Here is a 21502-nt window from a genome sequence, read left to right as displayed (position 1 = left end):
CTGTGCTAAATTCTAGGCTGATTTCTAGACAACTCTAGGTATTATGTAATAACTAATAAAGGCCTTACCTATTAAGATAAACGACTAATAAACGCTTAACGATTATGGGATTCGTTTTAATCAATGTTTACATTAACCTAAATCTAATCAACAAGTTTAATGAGAAAACGCAGAAATTACATTCAAACGCTTTGATACACATGCCTAAATATTCTTAGAAATCTTAAACGTTATTTTGTACTTTCTTATAAAATTATTTATGAAGTGTAGTAAAACAAACTACGGATATTTTGGGCATATCATGATCTTTTGCGGCTTCGGCTATCCTTATTCGGCTTACATTATCCCAAATTCCCAATCCAGGATAAAACGGATAAATGTGAACTGACCTACACGTACTGTTTGCATAGAAATATCACAAAACTCACACTCAACTAGCACTCAAAATACCACCTCATTTTACCTCTCACACAACCCTTATGGCTACGTGTTAAGGATCACTTTACCTTTGTTGTTTGCAGCGAAGGTGGCCTATGGAAGTGGCCCATTGTCCTCACCGCCTCATCCCGACGACTTGACCTGAAACAGAAGGTGTCGTTACACCTTACAACACAACAACAACAAAACAACACTACAGTAGTAGGAGAGAGGAAAGAAAATAGTCGACCTATATTGGGCTAGATGTTTTGTGGGTACGAGAATCGTACAATTTTTGTCATAAAAAGTAGCCTATATCCTTTCCCGTGGTCAACTTGGTCTGTGTTAAATTTTATCAAAGTGGATCGAGTAGTTTTCAAGAAAAAATTACCAGTCTTCGGCATTCGATTATGTTCAATCGAGGAGTCTTGTAACGCACAACTGCACAATGCAGCGCGGTATGTTGCAAACTCATAAATCTCTTTATACAGGGTGTAACAAAACTAAGTGATAATACTTAAGGGTGTGTACGTGTTTCTTGTAGAGAGCTCACTGTGAAAGTAGCAGCGCTGAAAGACCAAAAATTTTTTTTTCACTTTTGTATGGGCAAGCGCCCTAGCGTCACGAGTTTCCCCATCCAAAAGTGAAAAAATGTTTTGGTCTTTCAGCGCTGCTACTTTCACAGAGAGTTTCTCTACAAGGTACACGTACACCCTGTATAAATGAAAATAATTTTTAAAATTTCTTAGTCTCGTTTAAATCTCGAGAACGTCTAGGAACCGATTTGCCTAATTTAAGTAAGTACTGAAATATTCGTGGACGGAGGGCGACTAACGCAAAAAATCAAACATCGTCCTTCTCTCTTCACGTTCACGCCCGTCTTTCATATGCCAGGTGAACAAGGACGACGCGGAATTATCACCAAGTTAGTTTTTTCTTAATAACCTATTAATAACTCGATAAATATACAACATTTTAAAATCCGCTAGTTCAGTGTCTCAATGATAGAATTTTATACAATGTGTTAAAATATTAACTTAGTTTAATGCACGGTTATGGCAATGCATATATGAAAAATTCGCGAAAATTAGATCTATCTTTGTGTATCTTTGTGATATCGTGTGTTCGTACAGATCTAATTCTTGGAAAAATAATGTTGTATCCATGTTTAGAAAATAAAACAATTCAGGGATTATTTTCAAGTATAAAAATGAATTATAAAATCTTTTTTTTTTAATTTTGGGTTAGCCCTCGTTTTATATGGAAGTGATACGAAGTGCACGGGGTCATTAACTTATAAATTACGATCTTACTGTATTATTTGTTTTAAAACAACCTTCGAACAAATTCGCTAACCGCGCTCTAAGTTCTAACACACACAAAATATATTACAAAGTGGCTAAAAATGTATCGTATCTTTACGTATGGTTCTCATGGGATATACTTGTAACATCTAGTTTAAAATAACTGCCTAATCTAAGCCACTATGCCGGAGGGAGTCATATCATATTCTCTCACAAGATGGAGGGAGCCATTTTATATTCTCTCTTTAAATATTATATCCCATTTCTTCCTGTCATGTGTTCAGAGTTTAATTTTGAGGATGTCGAGTCGGCAGTACGTGATGACGGCCAAATTACACTAATCTTAAAGTACAACGCGCATTTTGTAATGTAATATTAAACACTGACAAGCAATATGGCCTAACTCTGTTTCCACAAAATTCTTTTATCGCGCGGGAACCGTACATTTTCCTTGGGTAAAAAGTGTCGTATATCCTTTCCCGGGACTCAAAGTATCTCTATACTAAATTTCAGCAAAATCGATTCAGCGGTTTGGGTTAAGAGGTAGCAGACTTATCTTAACAGTAATAATACTTAAGGGCGTGTATGTGTCCCTTACATACTTTGCTGTGAAAGCCGGGCGCTAAAAGAGTTACTTTTTAATAAAAAAATATATGGGCAAATAGAGCATGACGCTGGGGCATTTACCAATACAAATTACTGAAAAATATATTGTTTTTAGCGCTGCTACATACACAGTAAACTGTAAATAAGGAGAACATACACGCTCTAAAGTATTAACACTTTTTTGTTACACCCTACATTATATTAAATATATTTTTCTTTACTCTTATAGCAATCAAAGTAAGACACAAAAAGTTATATCCAAGATTTATGTATCACAGAACTATGCGTCTTATTAAAACAAAAAGTCGGCGACTTTCCCGAACAGATGTTGCCACACTCCCGACTTTTTCGCACGAAAACCTTTTATAAGTTTCGCAACTCCGGATTATTAAAACTAGCAATCGAACTTCGACTGGGAATAAAATGGCAAAAAACATAAAAGACTTCGGAAAACAGGGTAAAACTTTAAATATTTAATTTTTAGACTACGACGAACAAAAATTATAACTTTAATAGCAGTCTCTTTGGATCAGAGGTTCCCAAACTTATTTTGTCTACTGCCCACTTGGAGAACAAATTATGTTTTAGCGCCCCCATTGTTTCAGTTTAAAATGCATCCAGATGAAATGACTCTCTACACAACAACGCCCCCATTGTTTCTGGGTCCCACACCTTCAGCGCCCACAAGAGGGCGTTATCGCCCACTTTTGGGAAAGGCTGCTTTAGATAGTCAAACTTTTTTTTTTTTATGAAATAAGGGGGAAACGAGCAAACGGGTCACCTGATGGAAAGCAACTTCCGTCGCCCATGGACACTCGCAGCATCAGAAGAGCTGCAGGTGCGTTGCCGGCCTTTTAAGAGGCAATAGGGTAATAGGGGAGGGTAGGGATAGGAAGGGAATAGGGGAGGGTAGGGAAGGGAATAGGGTAGGGGATTGGGCCTCCGGTAAACTCACTCACTCAGCGAAACACAGCGCAAGCGCTGTTTCACGCTGGTTTTCTGTGAGAACGTGGTATTTCTCCGGTCGAGCCGGCCCATTCGTGCCGAAGCATGGCTCTCCCACGTATAAACTATCCAATTCATATACTAATAATAAATGCGAAAGTGTGTCCGTCTGTCTGTCTGTCTGTTACCTCTTCACACTTAAAGGCCCATTTACGCATTTATAATATTAGTACGGATATAGAATTTCAGTTTCACCTTTACAATCAACCGTTCACCAATCGGAAAAAAACGAGGATTCGAACAAAAAAAAAATAACATCGGTATAGAAACACTCACGTGTTTCGCTCGAGAGCATCCCTTGTCCGAAAATCGGACTTCGTATTTGTTATTCCGGAAAGCCATTTGAATATAAAATGTATAACTATGCCATTAAGGTTGTTAATTCAATACCACTACAACAAAATACTCAAATTACGGCATCGTAAAATAAACTCTATGTCTTTGGCATAGGGTTGATATTCGAATGTACACGTTATAGTCCAGGAGACCGTTCGTATTTACATGTTGGTAAGCGGCGCACGTACGGCCGTTGTTTGTGGAAAAATTTAATATGACCCGCCACGTGAGACAAACATACAGAGGGTCGCTGATTAAAACACTGATTGTCCGTCCAACCCTTTGCTGAAACGTACGGGGAAATTAATAAGTGTTTTTAGGCATAACGAATGTTTTTATTTTTTATACAGGTATACAGGGTGTAACAAAACTAAGTGATAATACTTTAGGGTGTGTATGAGTCCCGTGTATAGAGTTCACTGTAAAAATAGGAGCGCTGAAAGAGTAAAATTTTTTTTCACTTTTTTATGGGAAAACTCGTGATGCTGGGGCTGCTCATACAAATCACGAAAAAAAAATATTTCAGCGCTGCCACTTTCATAGTGAACTCTCTACAAGGAGCACACACACTAAAGTATTATCACTTAGTTTTGTTACAACCTGTATACTTCGGAACCTTAGTAACTTTTGACTTTAAAAATAAATCCTTTTTGAAACTTTTAGTTTTTATCTAAACAATTTTGTAATTTACTAAAAATCTATCTATATATATATAAACCTCAAAGGTGACTGACTGACATGGTGATCTATCAACGCACAGCCCAAACCACTGGACCGATCGGGCTGAAATTTGGCATGCAGGTAGATGATATGACGTAATGATACAATGTGCAATATCTTGATACAACTTGTAACATCAATGCTACGCGACAGTGAAGTCAACTTGCTATGTAATGCTCAAAGTCGAATCTATAATTAATATTTCACGCGAATGCTCCCGGTGATGGAACACCTTAAGGCCATCCCCTGAGCAAACGACCTTGACCATACATTTGCCGCATTGCCGAGATCGCACCAAAATTCTATTTTTTTACGTATAATAGTTCAAAATTGACCTAAAAACATTCAAACGGCAAATGTAGTTACTGAAATTGTCAATCTATTGGCATGTGTTTCAAATAATACTAGGGACTCTAGGGAGATACTGAATGTATGCTTGAATTTAAATAAATTGGTATTACTTTGAAAGCTGATATAATGAGTATAGAAAACAAAAATAGGAAATTAATAACTATGAAATGAATGTTCGTATACTGAAGATCATTGGTGTATTTTATTATAATTTTGTAGCGTTCAAATGAGTTAATAAGGCTCTAAAAACGGAAAATTACGGCATCTCCGTAGGGGGAGCGTCTTAAGGGATAAGTATAATATTTCAATCCGCCGTTATGGAAGGCTATGAGTATAGAATGTTCCCGAAAGTTCACGGTCTGGTGGACATTGTGTGAGCGATATTACACCGGGCCGGCTAGTTTTGATACTTCAGTTATGAAATTTTGAGAACGGCTAGTTGTGATAATTAAACTTTTTAATCGGGACTTAACGCGACTTATTTAAGTAGTAATGCTACTACGAGTACATACTTTTTCTCGTTAAGTCCCGATTAAAAAGTTTAATTATAATGCAACGCGAAAGTTTAAAATGTTATCTTAATAACCGAAACTTGGCTAGTTTTGATAGTTTTGAATTTGAATTTTTTAATAGAAATAGCTATTCCAATTATAGACAGTTTGTTATCTAGAGTTCAGACTATTTGCGATGGATCTAATTACATCCATACTAATTTTCTTGTTTTTTAAGAAATAAGGGGGCAAACGAGCAAACGGGTCACCTGATGGAAAGCAACTTCCGTCGCCCATGGACACTCTCAGCATCAGAAGCGTGCGTTGCCGGAATTTTAAGAGGGCATAGGGTAATAGGGTTAGGGATGGGAAGGGAAGGGAATAGAATAGGGGATTGGGATGGCCGGTAAACTCACTCACACGGCGAAACACAGCGCAAGCGCTGTTTCACGCCGGTTTTCTGCATGTAACCTCTTCAGGCCCAAACTGCTGAACCGATTTTGCTGAAATTTGGTATGGTGATGCTTTGAGTCCCGAGAAATATATAGGATACTTTTTAACCAGAAAAAATTTACGGTTCCCACGCGATATCCGAATTTTCACGCAACGAATTTGCAGTCTTAACAAATACAGTTTTTTAACGTAAAACATAACCTACATTTACCCCACATCACTGGTATATAAACAACATAGGGTATATCTTGACCCTCCATATTATATCAAACTATGCCCCATGGCGTCCCATGCGATCGCACCATTACCTCCTCTTCGATAGTGTCGGCTTATGGAATACATTTATCAATAATCATGGAGTTTCACTATAACTGTAGAATAGTCGATTCTGCAAAATAGTTTTCAATAGTTAACTTTCGATATGGTTTAGATGCAGTCTTGGTATAGTAAAATTACAAATTAGTGTAATTACAAGGTGTAACATAACTAAGTGATAATACTTTAGGGTGTGTATGTGTTACTTATAAAGAGTTCACTGTGAAAGTAGCAGCGCTGAAAGGGCAAGCTTCCGACCGTCATGAATTTTTCAATGCAAAAGTAAAAAAAAAAACTTAAGAGGTGTCAAGGGACACCCGAATGCAACGAATTTATTTAACTATCTGTACGCCAACTTTATATTCTGTCGGTTATCTTAAGGTTCCACAAAACGGCAATTGATCAGATAGTAGATCATGACCGAGTTCGAAGGACACTCAAATGAAACATAAAGTAAAGTTTGGTAATAAATCCTTTGCATATATTATGGGACCATCGTTATACTGTAAAATAAACAAATCCTTAAATATAGTCTATAAGACAAAGTACTCTTGTAAACAAGCTGTTCACGACTGGTTATTGAGTAAAGACTATTATGACACTGAAAACATTATTAACTCGTACACCAATTGCACCTTGCTACTGAACCCAAGACACCTACGTCGTAGGGCTAAGGTGCAAAGGTGCAAAAGTGCGAAAAACACACACACAAGCATCCTAGCAGTCACTGCTACTGAATCCAAGACGCTATCGTCGTCGTAGGGTTAGGAAGCGTTGCCACACTAACACTACAAATTACTACACAGACACACACACACACACACAAGCATCCTAGCAGTCACTGTCACTGAATCCAAGACGCTATCGTCGTCGTAGGGCTAGGATGCGTTGCCACACTAACACTACAAATTACTACACAGACACACACACACACACACAAGCATCCTAGCAGTCACTGCCACTGAATCCAAGACGCTATCGTCGTCGTAGGGTAGGGCTAGGATGCGTTGCCACACTAACACTACAAATTACTACACAGACACACACACACACACACAAGCATCCTAGCAGTCACTGTCACTGAATCCAAGACGCTATCGTCGTCGTAGGGCTAGGATGCGTTGCCACACTAACACTACAAATTACTACACAGACACACACACACACACACAAGCATCCTAGCAGTCACTGTCACTGAATCCAAGACGCTATCGTCGTCGTAGGGCTAGGATGCGTTGCCACACTAACACTACAAATTACTACACAGACACACACACACACACACAAGCATCCTAGCAGTCACTGTCACTGAATCCAAGACGCTATCGTCGTCGTAGGGCTAGGATGCGTTGCCACACTAACACTACAAATTACTACACAGACACACACACACACACACACAAGCATCCTAGCAGTCACTGCCACTGAACCCAAGACGTACCGCCGTCGTAGGGCTAGGATGCTCCGACATACCACAACACTGCAAGATCACTACTATCATCATACACACACACAATAATATAATAAATAATATTGCAATAAAAGTCAGGTCTCATGTGTAAGTAACTCACCTCATCACTAACTTACACATACTGTAGCTGGTTTTAGTTGCTCTGGTGATGCTATTATAATATGTATATTGTATACAGTATACAGTCGTCTACTTTAAACTACAAATTACTACACAGACACACACACACACACACACAAGCATCCTAGCAGTCACTGTCACTGAATCCAAGACGCTATCGTCGTCGTAGGGCTAGGATGCGTTGCCACACTAACACTACAAATTACTACACAGACACACACACACACACACAAGCATCCTAGCAGTCACTGCCACTGAATCCAAGACGCTATCGTCGTCGTAGGGCTAGGATGCGTTGCCACACTAACACTACAAATTACTACACAGACACACAGACACACACACACAAGCATCCTAGCAGTCACTGCCACTGAATCCAAGACGCTATCGTCGTCGTAGGGTAGGGCTAGGATGCGTTGCCACACTAACACTACAAATTACTACACAGACACACACACACACACACAAGCATCCTAGCAGTCACTGTCACTGAATCCAAGACGCTATCGTCGTCGTAGGGCTAGGATGCGTTGCCACACTAACACTACAAATTACTACACAGACACACACACACACACACAAGCATCCTAGCAGTCACTGTCACTGAATCCAAGACGCTATCGTCGTCGTAGGGCTAGGATGCGTTGCCACACTAACACTACAAATTACTACACAGACACACACACACACACACAAGCATCCTAGCAGTCACTGTCACTGAATCCAAGACGCTATCGTCGTCGTAGGGCTAGGAAGCGTTGCCACACTAACACTACAAATTACTACACAGACACACACATACACACACACAAGCATCCTAGCAGTCACTGCCACTGAACCCAAGACGTACCGCCGTCGTAGGGCTAGGATGCTCCGACATACCACAACACTGCAAGATCACTACTATCATCATACACACACACAATAATATAATAAATAATATTGCAATAAAAGTCAGGTCTCATGTGTAAGTAACTCACCTCATCACTAACTTACACATACTGTAGCTGGTTTTAGTTGCTCTGGTGATGCTATTATAATATGTATATTGTATACAGTATACAGTCGTCTACTTTAAACTACAAATTACTACACAGACACACACACATACACACACAAGCATCCTAGCAGTCACTGTCACTGAATCCAAGACGCTATCGTCGTCGTAGGGCTAGGATGCGTTGCCACACTAACACTACAAATTACTACACAGACACACACACACACACACAAGCATCCTAGCAGTCACTGTCACTGAATCCAAGACGCTATCGTCGTCGTAGGGCTAGGAAGCGTTGCCACACTAACACTACAAATTACTACACAGACACACACATACACACACAAGCATCCTAGCAGTCACTGTCACTGAATCCAAGACGCTATCGTCGTCGTAGGGCTAGGATGCGTTGCCACACTAACACTACAAATTACTACACAGACACACACATACACACACAAGCATCCTAGCAGTCACTGTCACTGAATCCAAGACGCTATCGTCGTCGTAGGGCTAGGATGCGTTGCCACACTAACACTACAAATTACTACACAGACACACACACACACACACAAGCATCCTAGCAGTCACTGTCACTGAATCCAAGACGCTATCGTCGTCGTAGGGCTAGGAAGCGTTGCCACACTAACACTACAAATTACTACACAGACACACACATACACACACAAGCATCCTAGCAGTCACTGTCACTGAATCCAAGACGCTATCGTCGTCGTAGGGCTAGGATGCGTTGCCACACTAACACTACAAATTACTACACAGACACACACACACACACACAAGCATCCTAGCAGTCACTGTCACTGAATCCAAGACGCTATCGTCGTCGTAGGGCTAGGAAGCGTTGCCACACTAACACTACAAATTACTACACAGACACACACATACACACACACAAGCATCCTAGCAGACACTGCCACTGAACCCAAGACGTACCGCCGTCGTAGGGCTAGGATGCTCCGACATACCACAACACTGCAAGATCACTACTATCATCATACACACACACAATAATATAATAAATAATATTGCAATAAAAGTCAGGTCTCATGTGTAAGTAACTCACCTCATCACTAACTTACACATACTGTAGCTGGTTTTAGTTGGTCTGGTGATGCTATTATAATATGTATATTGTATACAGTATACAGTCGTCTACTTAAAAAAAAAATGTTTTTTTTTTACCTATAAATACTTAAGTACATTGTTTTGTTAAAAAGACTTGGAACATATTTGTAGTAGTCTGTCTGTAGTAATATCAAATATGTCATTAGCTGGTTAAAATAATATTTATACGTGGGAGAGCCATGCTTCGGCACGAATGGGCCGGCTCGACCGGATAAATACCACGTTCTTACAGAAAACCGGCGTGAAACAGCGCTTGCGCTGTGTTTCGCTGAGTGAGTGAGTTTACCGGAGGCCCAATCCCCTACCCTATAACCTTTCCTACCCTCCCCTATTCCCTTCCCTTCCCTACCCTCCCCTATTACCCTATTCCCTCTTAAAAGGCCGGCAACGCACATGCAGCTCTTCTGATGCTGCGAGTGTCCATGGGCGACGGAAGTTGCTTTCCATCAGGTGACCCGTATGCTCGTTTGCCCCCTTATTTCATAAAAAAAAAGTACTTAATTGAATATTGTTTCCTAGTATTTATGTGCATGATGGAAGAGACTGGTCTCCACGACACAGGGAATCCTAGTGTGGAAATCAGAGTTTGTGTAAGATTAGCGTGTAAGTTTCTTTAAGCGAAATAAAGATTTGTTTATTTGTTTATTTCCTATATCAAAAAACCTGTTACATACATATTATATACTCAAAAAATTTATAAAAAAACGCCATCTATAGACACCCAGGAATACTAACAACGCCCTCTGCCCCTACTATGCAGGTACTTACTAATAAAAAAGTGTCGAGGTCAAATACCGTTCTGTCTAGCCTCCTATCGCAACGCCGAACGTGCCATAAAGAACTTCGTTCCAAAAACTCTTTCAGTGTTGCTACTTTCGCAGTGAACATACAGGGTACTCATACACAACCTAAAGTATTATCACTTAGTTTTGTTACACCCCGTATATTATTTAGGTACAAATTGGAGAAAATAAATAACAAAAAGAAAACAAAACCTTTCCCAGCACCTGCGTCATGACGAAAACAATTTAACAAACAAAGTTCGCGAAACTAAACAAAAGTGTAATTATAATTTCTCCACAACCATCCCCTTTTAGAAAGGACAAAAAGAGAGAAACAAAGGGGAAACACAATTATTTTTATCTATTGCAACACTAGATAGATAATGATTTATTAGGTAATAGCTACGAATAATAAAAACTAGGTAATAGCTTCTGCGCAGTTAACACAAAAGAAGAAAAACCTTTTAGATTTTGTAATACACTTCGAATCTCCATTTTTAGGACAAATATTTTTAGTTCGTGGGAAAAATCTTTTTAGCGTAGTAGTACATTACGCACCCAGGAAAATAAGAAATGTCTCAGATCACATGTAATTGTTGGCCGAGGCGAAGCTGAATAATAAAAGAATTTCGGCGCACCAAAGTTGTGGACATGATCTAGTTCGTATATTAAGGGGGCGGCTATCCAAAAATTGTCAATTTTATAATTCATTTTTATACTTGGAAATAAGCCCCGAATTGTTTCATTTTCTAAGAATTTAATCTGAGCTAAAACACGATATCCTAAAATTTTCTCGATAGAAAAAAATCACAAAGATGCATCTAATATTCACGAATTTTTATATATTGCCGCAACCGTGCATTAATAAAACATAATTACATTAAACATAATAACATAACTACATAAAAAACCGTGCAAAATTAGCAGCGGAGCTGAGCGAATTGACTCTGCACTCCTTCGCAGGCTCACTGAGCTACATGTCAGGGTAGCAAGATGAGCTGCATTTTGATTATTTGTTATTTTATAATTTTATTGGCACAAAATTATTTATAATATGGACTTCTTTGTCTGAAAATAAATGTTTTTTATTTTATTTATTTTATTAAAATAAGGTTATATTTTAACACATTGTATAGAATGATCATTTCTATCATTGATACACTGACCTGGCGGATTTTTAAAATGTTGTATATTTATCGAATAATGAAGAAAAAACTAACTCACACACGTCTTTCATATCCAGGTGAAAAAGGACGATGATTCCGCGTCGCCCTTTTTCACCTGCCATATGAAAGAGGGGCGTGAGTGTGAAGAGAGAAGGACAATGTTTGATTTTTTGCGTTAGTCGCTCTCTTAAAAGGAACTAAGAGAGTCTGTCATATTATGAATCCATACTAATATTATAAATGCTAAAGTGTCTGTCTGTTTTATAATTCTGTTACCTCTTCACGCCCAAACCGCTGGACCGATTTTTGTTGAAATTTGGTATAGAGATACTTTGAGTTCCGGGGAAGGACAAAAGGGGAGCAAAAAATGTCGCATTCTTGTTCCATTAAATTCAATTAGCCAAAAAACATTTCACTTCTAAAGATTTATGAACAAAAAAGGCAAAGAGGATTAAACAAGCGACCCTAACCCGTTTCAGCGCTAAGTTGACCTGTCACGGTAACATGGGTATTTCACACCCCATGGTACGATATTCCCAGTACTTTGTCCTATCAGAGAAGTTGATTCAGTGTGCGGACCAACGAAATTTTTTTCAGTGTTTGTACCGTACCACCTGCCTCGACGACCGATAAGTAAGATCCTACGCGGTCCTCCTTGCAAAACTAATCTAGGTCTTAACGCACCAATCCTTAGAATGAGTAACGAATATAATATTGTTAATAATGATTTAGCTGACATAGACATTTTTCACGACTCATTCAACCAATTTAAAAAGAAAATTTTTAGTCACTTTTATGTTAAATGAAATGCAATTTTTTTTTTTTATTAATTGTATAATATGGTAAAGTAATTGTCACTATATTTTTTAATTTTTCACATGTTTTATTAATTTAATTTAAATATCAATGAAATAATTTATGAATTTTATATATTGTCATTTTAGATTTTACTAATTTTAATCATTAATTACTTAGTATACTTTTAACTATTTATATGTTTGACTATATTATCCTATTTGACTGCTGTTTATTTTATTTTGTGTTTTTTTTTACTATTGAATTGCTATTATTATTTTTGTTTCTTGTATTTAAGTATAAAATTAATTTTACTGTTAGTTTTAGTTAAATTAATTATTGTGATGTTATAATATTCTGCCTGAACTTGCTATTGTAAATGCTGTGTCACCTACTAAGGTACATGCATCCGCTTTTCTTGACTATTTATGATCATTTCTATAAGTTTTTTAATGTTTTGTGTCCTTACAACAATAAATAAATAAATTTGATTGGCGGCGCCAAAAGTCGTTTATCGAGTGTGAGCTATACATTTTTCCGGAATGCTATGTCCTGTCTCGGAACTCAATGTATCTCCGTACCAAATTTCAGCAAAATCGGTTCAGCGGTTTGGGCGTGAACAGGTACAGACAGACACACTTTCGCATTTTTAAAATAAGAATTACCCATAATATTACGAATGAGTTTAAACCTTATCATTATGGTATTATTTCATTATATTCAACAGTCTGCGAGTATACCTCTACAGTAAATATTAGCTCACTTTCCTATTTCAAATCAATTTATACCCAGTCCCAATGACATACAATTCAAAATCCTTTACAAATATTGAATATCATCAATACGTCTTGGTTCGCGCTATGAGGTAGGAGCCCCGAGGCGGCCGTTACATAGCTCACAATAAGTGTGGGGTAATGGCCGCAACGTGGGATTTTTCACGCCGATATTAATATTGAGATATTCGATATTCCTGAAATCGATAGTCGTGATCTTCGATATTTGAACTACAAACTGTATCACAGGATTAGTTGAGGAATATTAAATTATTATTATGAATAAGTTTGCCAGCGTTAATAAAGGTGACGCCTTGATAATTTGGCTGCAGTGATATCGATTTTTCTCAACAATGACTAAAGCTAAGAAATTAAAGTTCATTGTCACGATTCATCATGTCTTTATCTTTGAATTACCCATAGCACAGAATATATATTAGTAGTACCAACAGAAGTCTCACTAGCGAAACCCTTTTAAAGAAATAACGACTCATGTTACGATACTATTAAGTTCAAATTCCGACCGCGCAGTGCTAGGTGCCTACAATTATATTCACCTACATGTCCGCTCTCTGTCTATCGCATAACTCGTACCTTTTCTGACGAAATCAAGGTTATCGCCTTTTAGAAAACAAAATTTTTTTTTTAATTACTATTGGTATGAATAGCAAACCTTTTTATAGTAATATAAAATTTTAGTAACCCAACCTATATTTTATAGTAGTTTTATATATTCAATTATAGTGCAGGAAACTTTTACAATTTAAACATAGTAACTTGTGTTTATTTCTGTGTAGTTTGTGCGTTTCTTTGTATGAAATTGGTTTATTTGCTATGTTTGTATAGTTTTTATCTACTTTTTATATTTAAATACATATTTCATTGGCCTTTCTTAATTGTTCATTTTTATAAGATTTATAACGATTTTGTCACAGCGGTTAAACCAGTATCATGAATAAAATTCCTCTATGATCAATAAACAGTAGATACGCGACGAAAAATCTTGCGCGTGCGTCACCGCTCGCTTGTGAGTCCCTACTGATTGGCCACCCGCGGGTGGTACTTACAGTTCGATACCTATTCTCGCGAGTGGGACATGCCTGCCCATAGCATAACACGATTGATCAACTTTTATACAACACAGAATAATCAATCAAAAAGACCTCTATAAAAACAGGGATTCTAATTTTGCCAACAGAGGAGAGTGATTTTAGCTTCCACAATTGGTACATAGATTAGTTCAAGCATACACTATAATTTGCCGATAGCTTATATGAAATATATTTATGGTTTTTAAATTACGCGACAAAAACCATTTTGTCGCTTACGCCCTTTCCATTTCTTGCTGTTCCATTTCTTGTTTTAGAAAACAAGCGATCTAAAACATATCCAAAACGATTTGGCGTCGACTAAAACGCAAATTTTCATGTCGCATCGTATTGTGTGAACAGACCCTTACTGGAAGTATGCTGCAAATTGCGATGTGTCCATTTTGAATTACAAGTTCTGGTCACTAGTTGCGACTCTTGTAGCTATACCGTAGATAAGAAATGTCGGGTTATGATGATCGACAGTATTGCTTACTTTTCTAGGGCTTTCTTAACGATAAATAATAATTTTAGTACTTAGTGGCTAAACACACTATGCCGAATTTCCGCGGCGGAAGTTCGGCATAGTGTGTTTAGACACTTATAGCTCTTAACAGTTTATTAATTAGTGTTCCTTTTTAATTTTCTTTTAATTATTAAATTATTACGCACTAACTCAATACACGTGTGACATCCTATATTTATCTATAAATTAATATTATATATTGTGACCCAGAATCATTTTAATAGTTTCCGATAACTATGCATTTGCTAACACAAAGTTACACAACACACATAATATGACGTCATAGTGACCCACAGTGACACAGCGTCATGACGCGTCAGACTGCCGATGAGGCTGCGACTGGCGCCGGGGCGATAAGGCTTCACTCTGTTTACCGTCTCGAGTGTGGTACAAGTGATAGTATTACAATAATGTTAGGTTAAGGGCCTGTTTCACCACTTTTTGATAAACTGCCAAATAGGCTATTCACAACTTTTTTGACAGATTCTTCATACTTAGGGCCTGTTTCATAACTTCCTAATAAGTACCATATTTGGAACTTATATAATATATAAGTTTCAAATATACCTACTAAAAAGTAAGTAAAAATTAACTACTGAGAGTCGAGCGATTAAGATTATAAACCTTCGGCTTCGGCTTCCGCCGAAGGTTGTAGCGATTGCCGATTAATCGGCTTCGGCTTCGGCCAAAAATAGACCTTCGGTCGGACACTAGCTATAATATAATATATTATAGCTAGTGTCCAACTGAATTGAGCCTCCGGTAAACTTACTCACTCGGCGAAACACAGCGCAAGCGCTGTTTCACGCCGGTTTTCTGTGAGAACGTGGTATTTCTCCGGTGGCGCTGGCCCATTCGTGCCGAAGCATGGCTTTCCCACGTATAAATATATAGCCACTGCAAAAAATGATTGAAATCGATAGCCTATGACCCTTCACGTGGTCTACTTCTTATCTGTGCCAAATACTCGTACATGAAAATTGCTCCAGTAGTTCGCGAGATAAGCCCTTTCAAATAATTTCCCCTGTTTTGTCCACATTCTCCTAATTAGACTTAGCGTGTTAATTTATAGCCTATAGCCTTACTCAATAAATGGGCTATCTAACACTGAAAGAATTTTTCAAATCGGACCAGTAGTTCCTGAGATTAGCGCGTTCAAGTTAGCCCTTTCAAATAAATTTCCCCGTTTTTTTCCACATTTTCCTCTATTTCTTCGCTCCTATTAGTCTTAGCGTGATAAAATATAGCCTATAGCCTTCCTCGATAAATGGGCTATCTAACACTGAAAGAATCATTAAAATCCGTTGCGTAGTTTCAAAGATTGAAGGGAACAAAGGGACATGAGGGAAAAAAGCGACTTTGTTTTATAATATGTAATAGATTAATAGTCACACTAAAACTGTAGGGTTTTGTTTCTTAATAAGTCTATGTGTAAATGTACATGTATAAAAGAAAATTAAATTATTACGATTATTCTAATAAGAAAAGTATGGAAAAAGTAGATAAACAATATAAAACTTTATACGTGGGAGAGCCATGCTTCGGCACGAAAGGGCCGGCTCGACCGGATAAATACCACGTTCTCACAGAAAACCGGCGTGAAACAGCGCTTGCGCTGTGTTTCGCCGAGTGAGTGAGTTTACCGGAGGCCCAATCCCCTAACCCCTACCCTATTCCCTTCCCTACCCTCAACTATTCCCTTCCCTTCCCTTCCCTACTCTCCCGTATTACCCTATTCCCTCTTAAAAGGCCGGCAACGCACTTGCAGCTCTTCTGATGCTGCGAGTGTCCATGGGCGACGGAAGTTGCTTTCCATCAGGTGACCCGTTTGCTCGTTTGCCCCCTTATTTCATAAAAAAAAATATACAAAATATAATTTAGGTATAACCTCCACACAAACAAATTACTTCTTATTTTGTTACGAGTGAGTAGTGACGTACCTCGTACCTCGTAGTACATCTACGTGGTGCTGCGGCTCGTAGCACGGTCTACGAGTTTCGTAGAACAGCTACGAGGCTCGTAGCATGCTACGAATGGTGGATAGTGCATCATGTACTGACAGTATTTCGGCGTAAGCCAGGGAATTGAGTCAACTTGTATTCATTAATTTTAATAGCAAAGTTAAGGTGCTCCCTCACAGGGAGCATTCGCGTGCAATGTAACATTATGGATTCGACTTTGGGAGCATTCGCGTGCAATGTAACATTATAAATTCGACTTTGGGAGCATTCGCGTGTAATATAACATTATAGATGCGACTTTGAGCATTCCATAGCAAGTTGACTTCACTGTCGCGTAGCATTGATGTTACAAGTTGTATCAAGATATTGCACATTGTATCATTACAAGGTGCGCATAGTTATGCTCGGTTCTCCTCCCTCACTGATGTAATGCTCGACTATGTAACGTTACATTACAAGCGAATGCTCCCGGTGATACGTGATACGTACCTTAATAAGTTACATATTGTGTCGGTTTATTTTTGATGATACTGTATTCAATAGCATTTTTTTAATTGAATAATGACTAAACGTTAATTAATCACTCATGTAATTAAAAAGATAAAATCCTATAAAAACATAAAAGGAACCGGACATTATAAATATTATGTTACGTCAAATGAAAATCATACATTTTAGACATCTAAAGTCGCAGTTAAACTAGAGAATAAGCTATGTCCACAGTATGCACTTTCATCTTCAATTTTCGTCATCAACTTTCATATTGGCGCATTCAATAATTGAATGCGTCAAGGAACGCAATGCCAATATTGTCATTTTCGAAGTTTTGGATACGGTCAGAGGGCATGCGTCGCGGGCATGCCTCACGTTCGCTGTTGACTGCGCTATAACGCATGCCTTTGACGAACAGAAAAAGGCACAGTGTGGACAAAGCTATACAATAATATGACTCAACTCTCAACTGCAATCACCTTTATGTACATAAGACAATCACAAAACGAATCGAAAGGTCGTTTTAAGTAAACTCTTCATTAGCTTTGACCGACGTTGTGTGACAAACAGACTGACAAATGAAGTAATGTTTGTTTAGTGACTGTTAAGGTACAAGTTGGAACCGAGCGTCACGCGACAACTGCAGACGACGTGTCTGGTTCTGTACTGGTTTGTGTGTATTTCTATGAAATACCCTCCACAGCTAGCGACACGAAGCTAGCACACTTTCATAGAAATACATAGAAACCAGTAGTGTCGCGACGACACGTCGTCTGCTGCCGCTTCATGTAGCCGGCTTCCAACTTGTACCTTCCTCTCAAGCCCCAAGCGGCCGAAGTCAACCGCGCTAACAATAGAATAAAAATATATTTCCAAGAATCTGCGATCGAGGGACCTAAAGATTTACTTCTACCATTTTTTTTTATTACCCAATGCAAGTCCATCCAATGAAAATCCAAGATGTGACTGCCTTAAAACCGTTCATTTTGTCCTTTTAAAATAAAACCTTTGTCTCGTATTTACTCTTTTACCTTGCCTTATTAGATAAAACTTAAACTTAAAGCACAATTATTTAATTTAGTATAGAAAAATAACAGTTGTTAAAGAAACCCCAACGACAAACAGCTGACCTCTCATTAAAAACACTTTTCTGTAACAAAATTGTACCAAGCACAACAACAGCTCAAACAAAAGATCTAGATATTCACTTGTCTGTGTTGTGATCCTGAGGCGTAGGACTCGGTGTTGAATCTTTTAGCGGCCGCCGCCGACCGTCAATGGAGGTCTTTACTTTAAAGCCTTTTTAGATAAAGCCTCTTTTTAAAAGCCAGGATGATAGTTCCTGATCTTTTCTATTTGGCGACAAAAAGATTTTGTAACTTTGTGAAAGTTTTAGAAAAATGTGTTTATGTACTCGTAATGAGATCTTACGAGTATATTCTTCTTCATAGTATTATACACTTATACAGAATTGCTCTTTCAGCGCTGCTACTTTTACAATGAACTTTATACAGCGGACACATACATACCCGTATATAAGTGATAATACTTTAATATTATCACTTAGTTACACCCTGTATCTAAATATATAAAACTCAAAGGTGACTGACTGACATAGTGATCTATTAACACACAGCCCAAACCACTGGACGGATCGGGCTGCAATTTGGCATGCAGGTAGATGTTATGACGTAGACATCCGCTAGGAAAGGATTTTGATAAATTCCACCCCTAAGATGGTAAAATAGGGGATGAAAGATTGTATAATATAATACTTCTTAACGACAGCGAAGCCGCGGGCAAAAGCTAGTAATGAATGAAAACTAAGGAATCGTAACTCCCATACTATTACCGTTTTAAATTTGGTGCCTTTTGATCTGTCAGGTAACGTCAGCCTAGTACCGCTCAAGGTCACCTAAATATTGCAAATGTATTAAAATGTGTACCTAAGGTACACTTTTTTGACAAGTATTGTGGAGTATGTTTTTTGACGGAGTTACTTTTCCTTAGTTTTTATTATTCGTAGGTGGGATGCTTTTATCAAAGTAAAATTTACGGTTTACCGCAGTAAACATTCTGTGCAAGCAAAGTCGCGGACAACATACAATTATGTAATAAAAACAAAATAATACTTTAATATCACAAATAACCTCTCAATTCACAATGTTCGGCTGTTGATTTTTGCATTTCAACAAACATTTCCGATTCCGGTGCGGAAATAAAACTGTCAATCCTGTGACAGGACGAAATCGGCTGTCGCAGTTGTGACAGGCGACCACCCCGCTATGTCGCACTTATTAAGGCTCCTCTCCACGTTAGCCAAGATAAACATGATTGTAAAGCTATCTGAATATATTATAAAATCGACGTCAATCGAGTAATTATACAGAATGTAACTAAATTAAGTGATAATACTTTAGGGTGTGTACGTGTCCTTGTAGAGAGTGCACCGTGAAAGTAGCAGCGCTAAAATACATGGGGCAAGTGCCCCAGGGTGACGAGTTTTCCCATACAAAAGTGAAAAAAAATTTGGTCTTTCAGCGCTGCTACTTCCACAGTAAACTCTATGCCAGGAACACGTACACACCCTAAGGTATTATCACTTAGTTTTGTTACACCATGTATAAACGAACTAGTTGACGCCCGCAACTCTGTTGCGCCAAAATTCGTTTATCGCGTAGGAACCGTACATTTTTCCGGGATAAAAACTATTCTATGTCTTTTCCCGGGCCTCAAAGTATCTCCATACCAAATTTCAGCAAAATTGGTTCACCGGCTTGGGCGTGAAGAGGTAACAGACAGACAAACAACAAAAATATCAGACAAATACCAGCAATCTCAAATTAAATAACGAAGAAAGAATATTTCTCACCACAAAATATTAAAGTCGGTAATCCATAATCTCGCTAATAAAGATTACGCCCCAAAAAATTACGGACTGCAAAGATTACGGGGTCCGAGGAACATGACGACATGAGTGGAAGAAGTGGGTAACTAACAATTTGAAAATTGCCGTCTTTTGCATAAATGGAAGCTTTAGGTCAGATAAAATTATTAAGAATAAGAATAAGAAAAGTTCATTTTGCACATCACACAACACAATATTTACAAAGGACGAAAGAACAAGGACAAAAAAACAATTATTTAGAAATCCAAAAAATGTGGGTTCTATGTATATCTAGATTTATTATGAAGACGTGAGTGGATGAAGCGGGTAACAATTTGAAAACTGTTGTTTTTTTTTTTTAAATAGAAAATGTGGATTCTAATTTCTATGTATATTTAGGTAGATGATGAAGTAGAAGAAAAAAAATTAGTAATTGCACTTAAGTTGTAAAATATTAGTTACCCACTTCTTCCATTACTGTCTTCAAATATAACAAGCGTTGGCCCGTGAATTAGGGCTGCGAAACTCACGCCATCTCGAAATCTGACGCCCTCGGCCTCGGAGTCCCAAATACAAAAACTTTTATTCCGCGGGCAAAAGACGTTTTAAAAGTTTAGCCCGACATAAAATGACTTTCGGTTTAGGAAGCGACTGCGACTTGAAAAGATTAGTGCATACCGACGGCACAGTGCTGGGACATTTTTGAAGCCAAGTAATAATAATTGGTTGTTATTTACTAGGACAGACAATTTCTAAAGGTACTATGGGCAACTAAAATTGCTCAATTCCAGTCAATTCTCGTAAACTACGACGTCACGTCTACATCAAGAAATTTCCAGCAACAAGCAGCAATATTGCGCAATACAATTGCCTGGATCAAGCTCATCGGACATACGCCAATTCGTATCTGCGATATTGAGCGATATGAAATATCTGGAGCAATTAGAAGCAATATCGCCGAAATAATAGCCGCAATTTATTGAAATTGCTCCACTAATTGCTCCAGATCGGTGCATTCATGTCGCCGAGCAATATATATATATATATATATATATATATATATATATATATATATATATATATATATATATATATATATATATATATAGAGTTGTTCATTTTGACGGGCTCATTTGATGGTTACACCTTGTAAAATATTATAAATACTGTCGTACACGAAAGCTACCGTGAGAGTCTCCATGTGTGACATGGTGTCGCGGCCAGCTGTCGCGACCCTCACCCTTGAAGGGTCAATGTCATTGTAGCTCTATTAACTCTATTAATACTGTAGGGT

The 21502-nt window shown here is 38.0% G+C and overlaps 1 protein-coding gene across 1 annotated transcript in view; it reads right to left on the bottom strand.

Annotated features, from left to right (window-relative positions):
• LOC121735304 (beta-1,4-N-acetylgalactosaminyltransferase bre-4) overlaps positions 1-21502 on the bottom strand; it is a 182411-nt gene that overhangs the window by 9450 nt on the left and 151459 nt on the right. The window contains exon 2 of the mRNA XM_042126085.1: positions 507-579. The gene's annotated coding sequence lies outside the window, so the exon portion shown is untranslated. The remainder of the gene's footprint in view (positions 1-506; positions 580-21502) is intronic.

Source organism: Aricia agestis, chromosome 17 (assembly GCF_905147365.1).
Source record: "Aricia agestis chromosome 17, ilAriAges1.1, whole genome shotgun sequence".
NCBI lineage: Eukaryota > Metazoa > Arthropoda > Insecta > Lepidoptera > Lycaenidae > Aricia > Aricia agestis.
The sequence above is the reverse complement of the archived record's forward strand: the minus strand, read 5'-3'. Positions and strand labels throughout refer to the sequence as shown.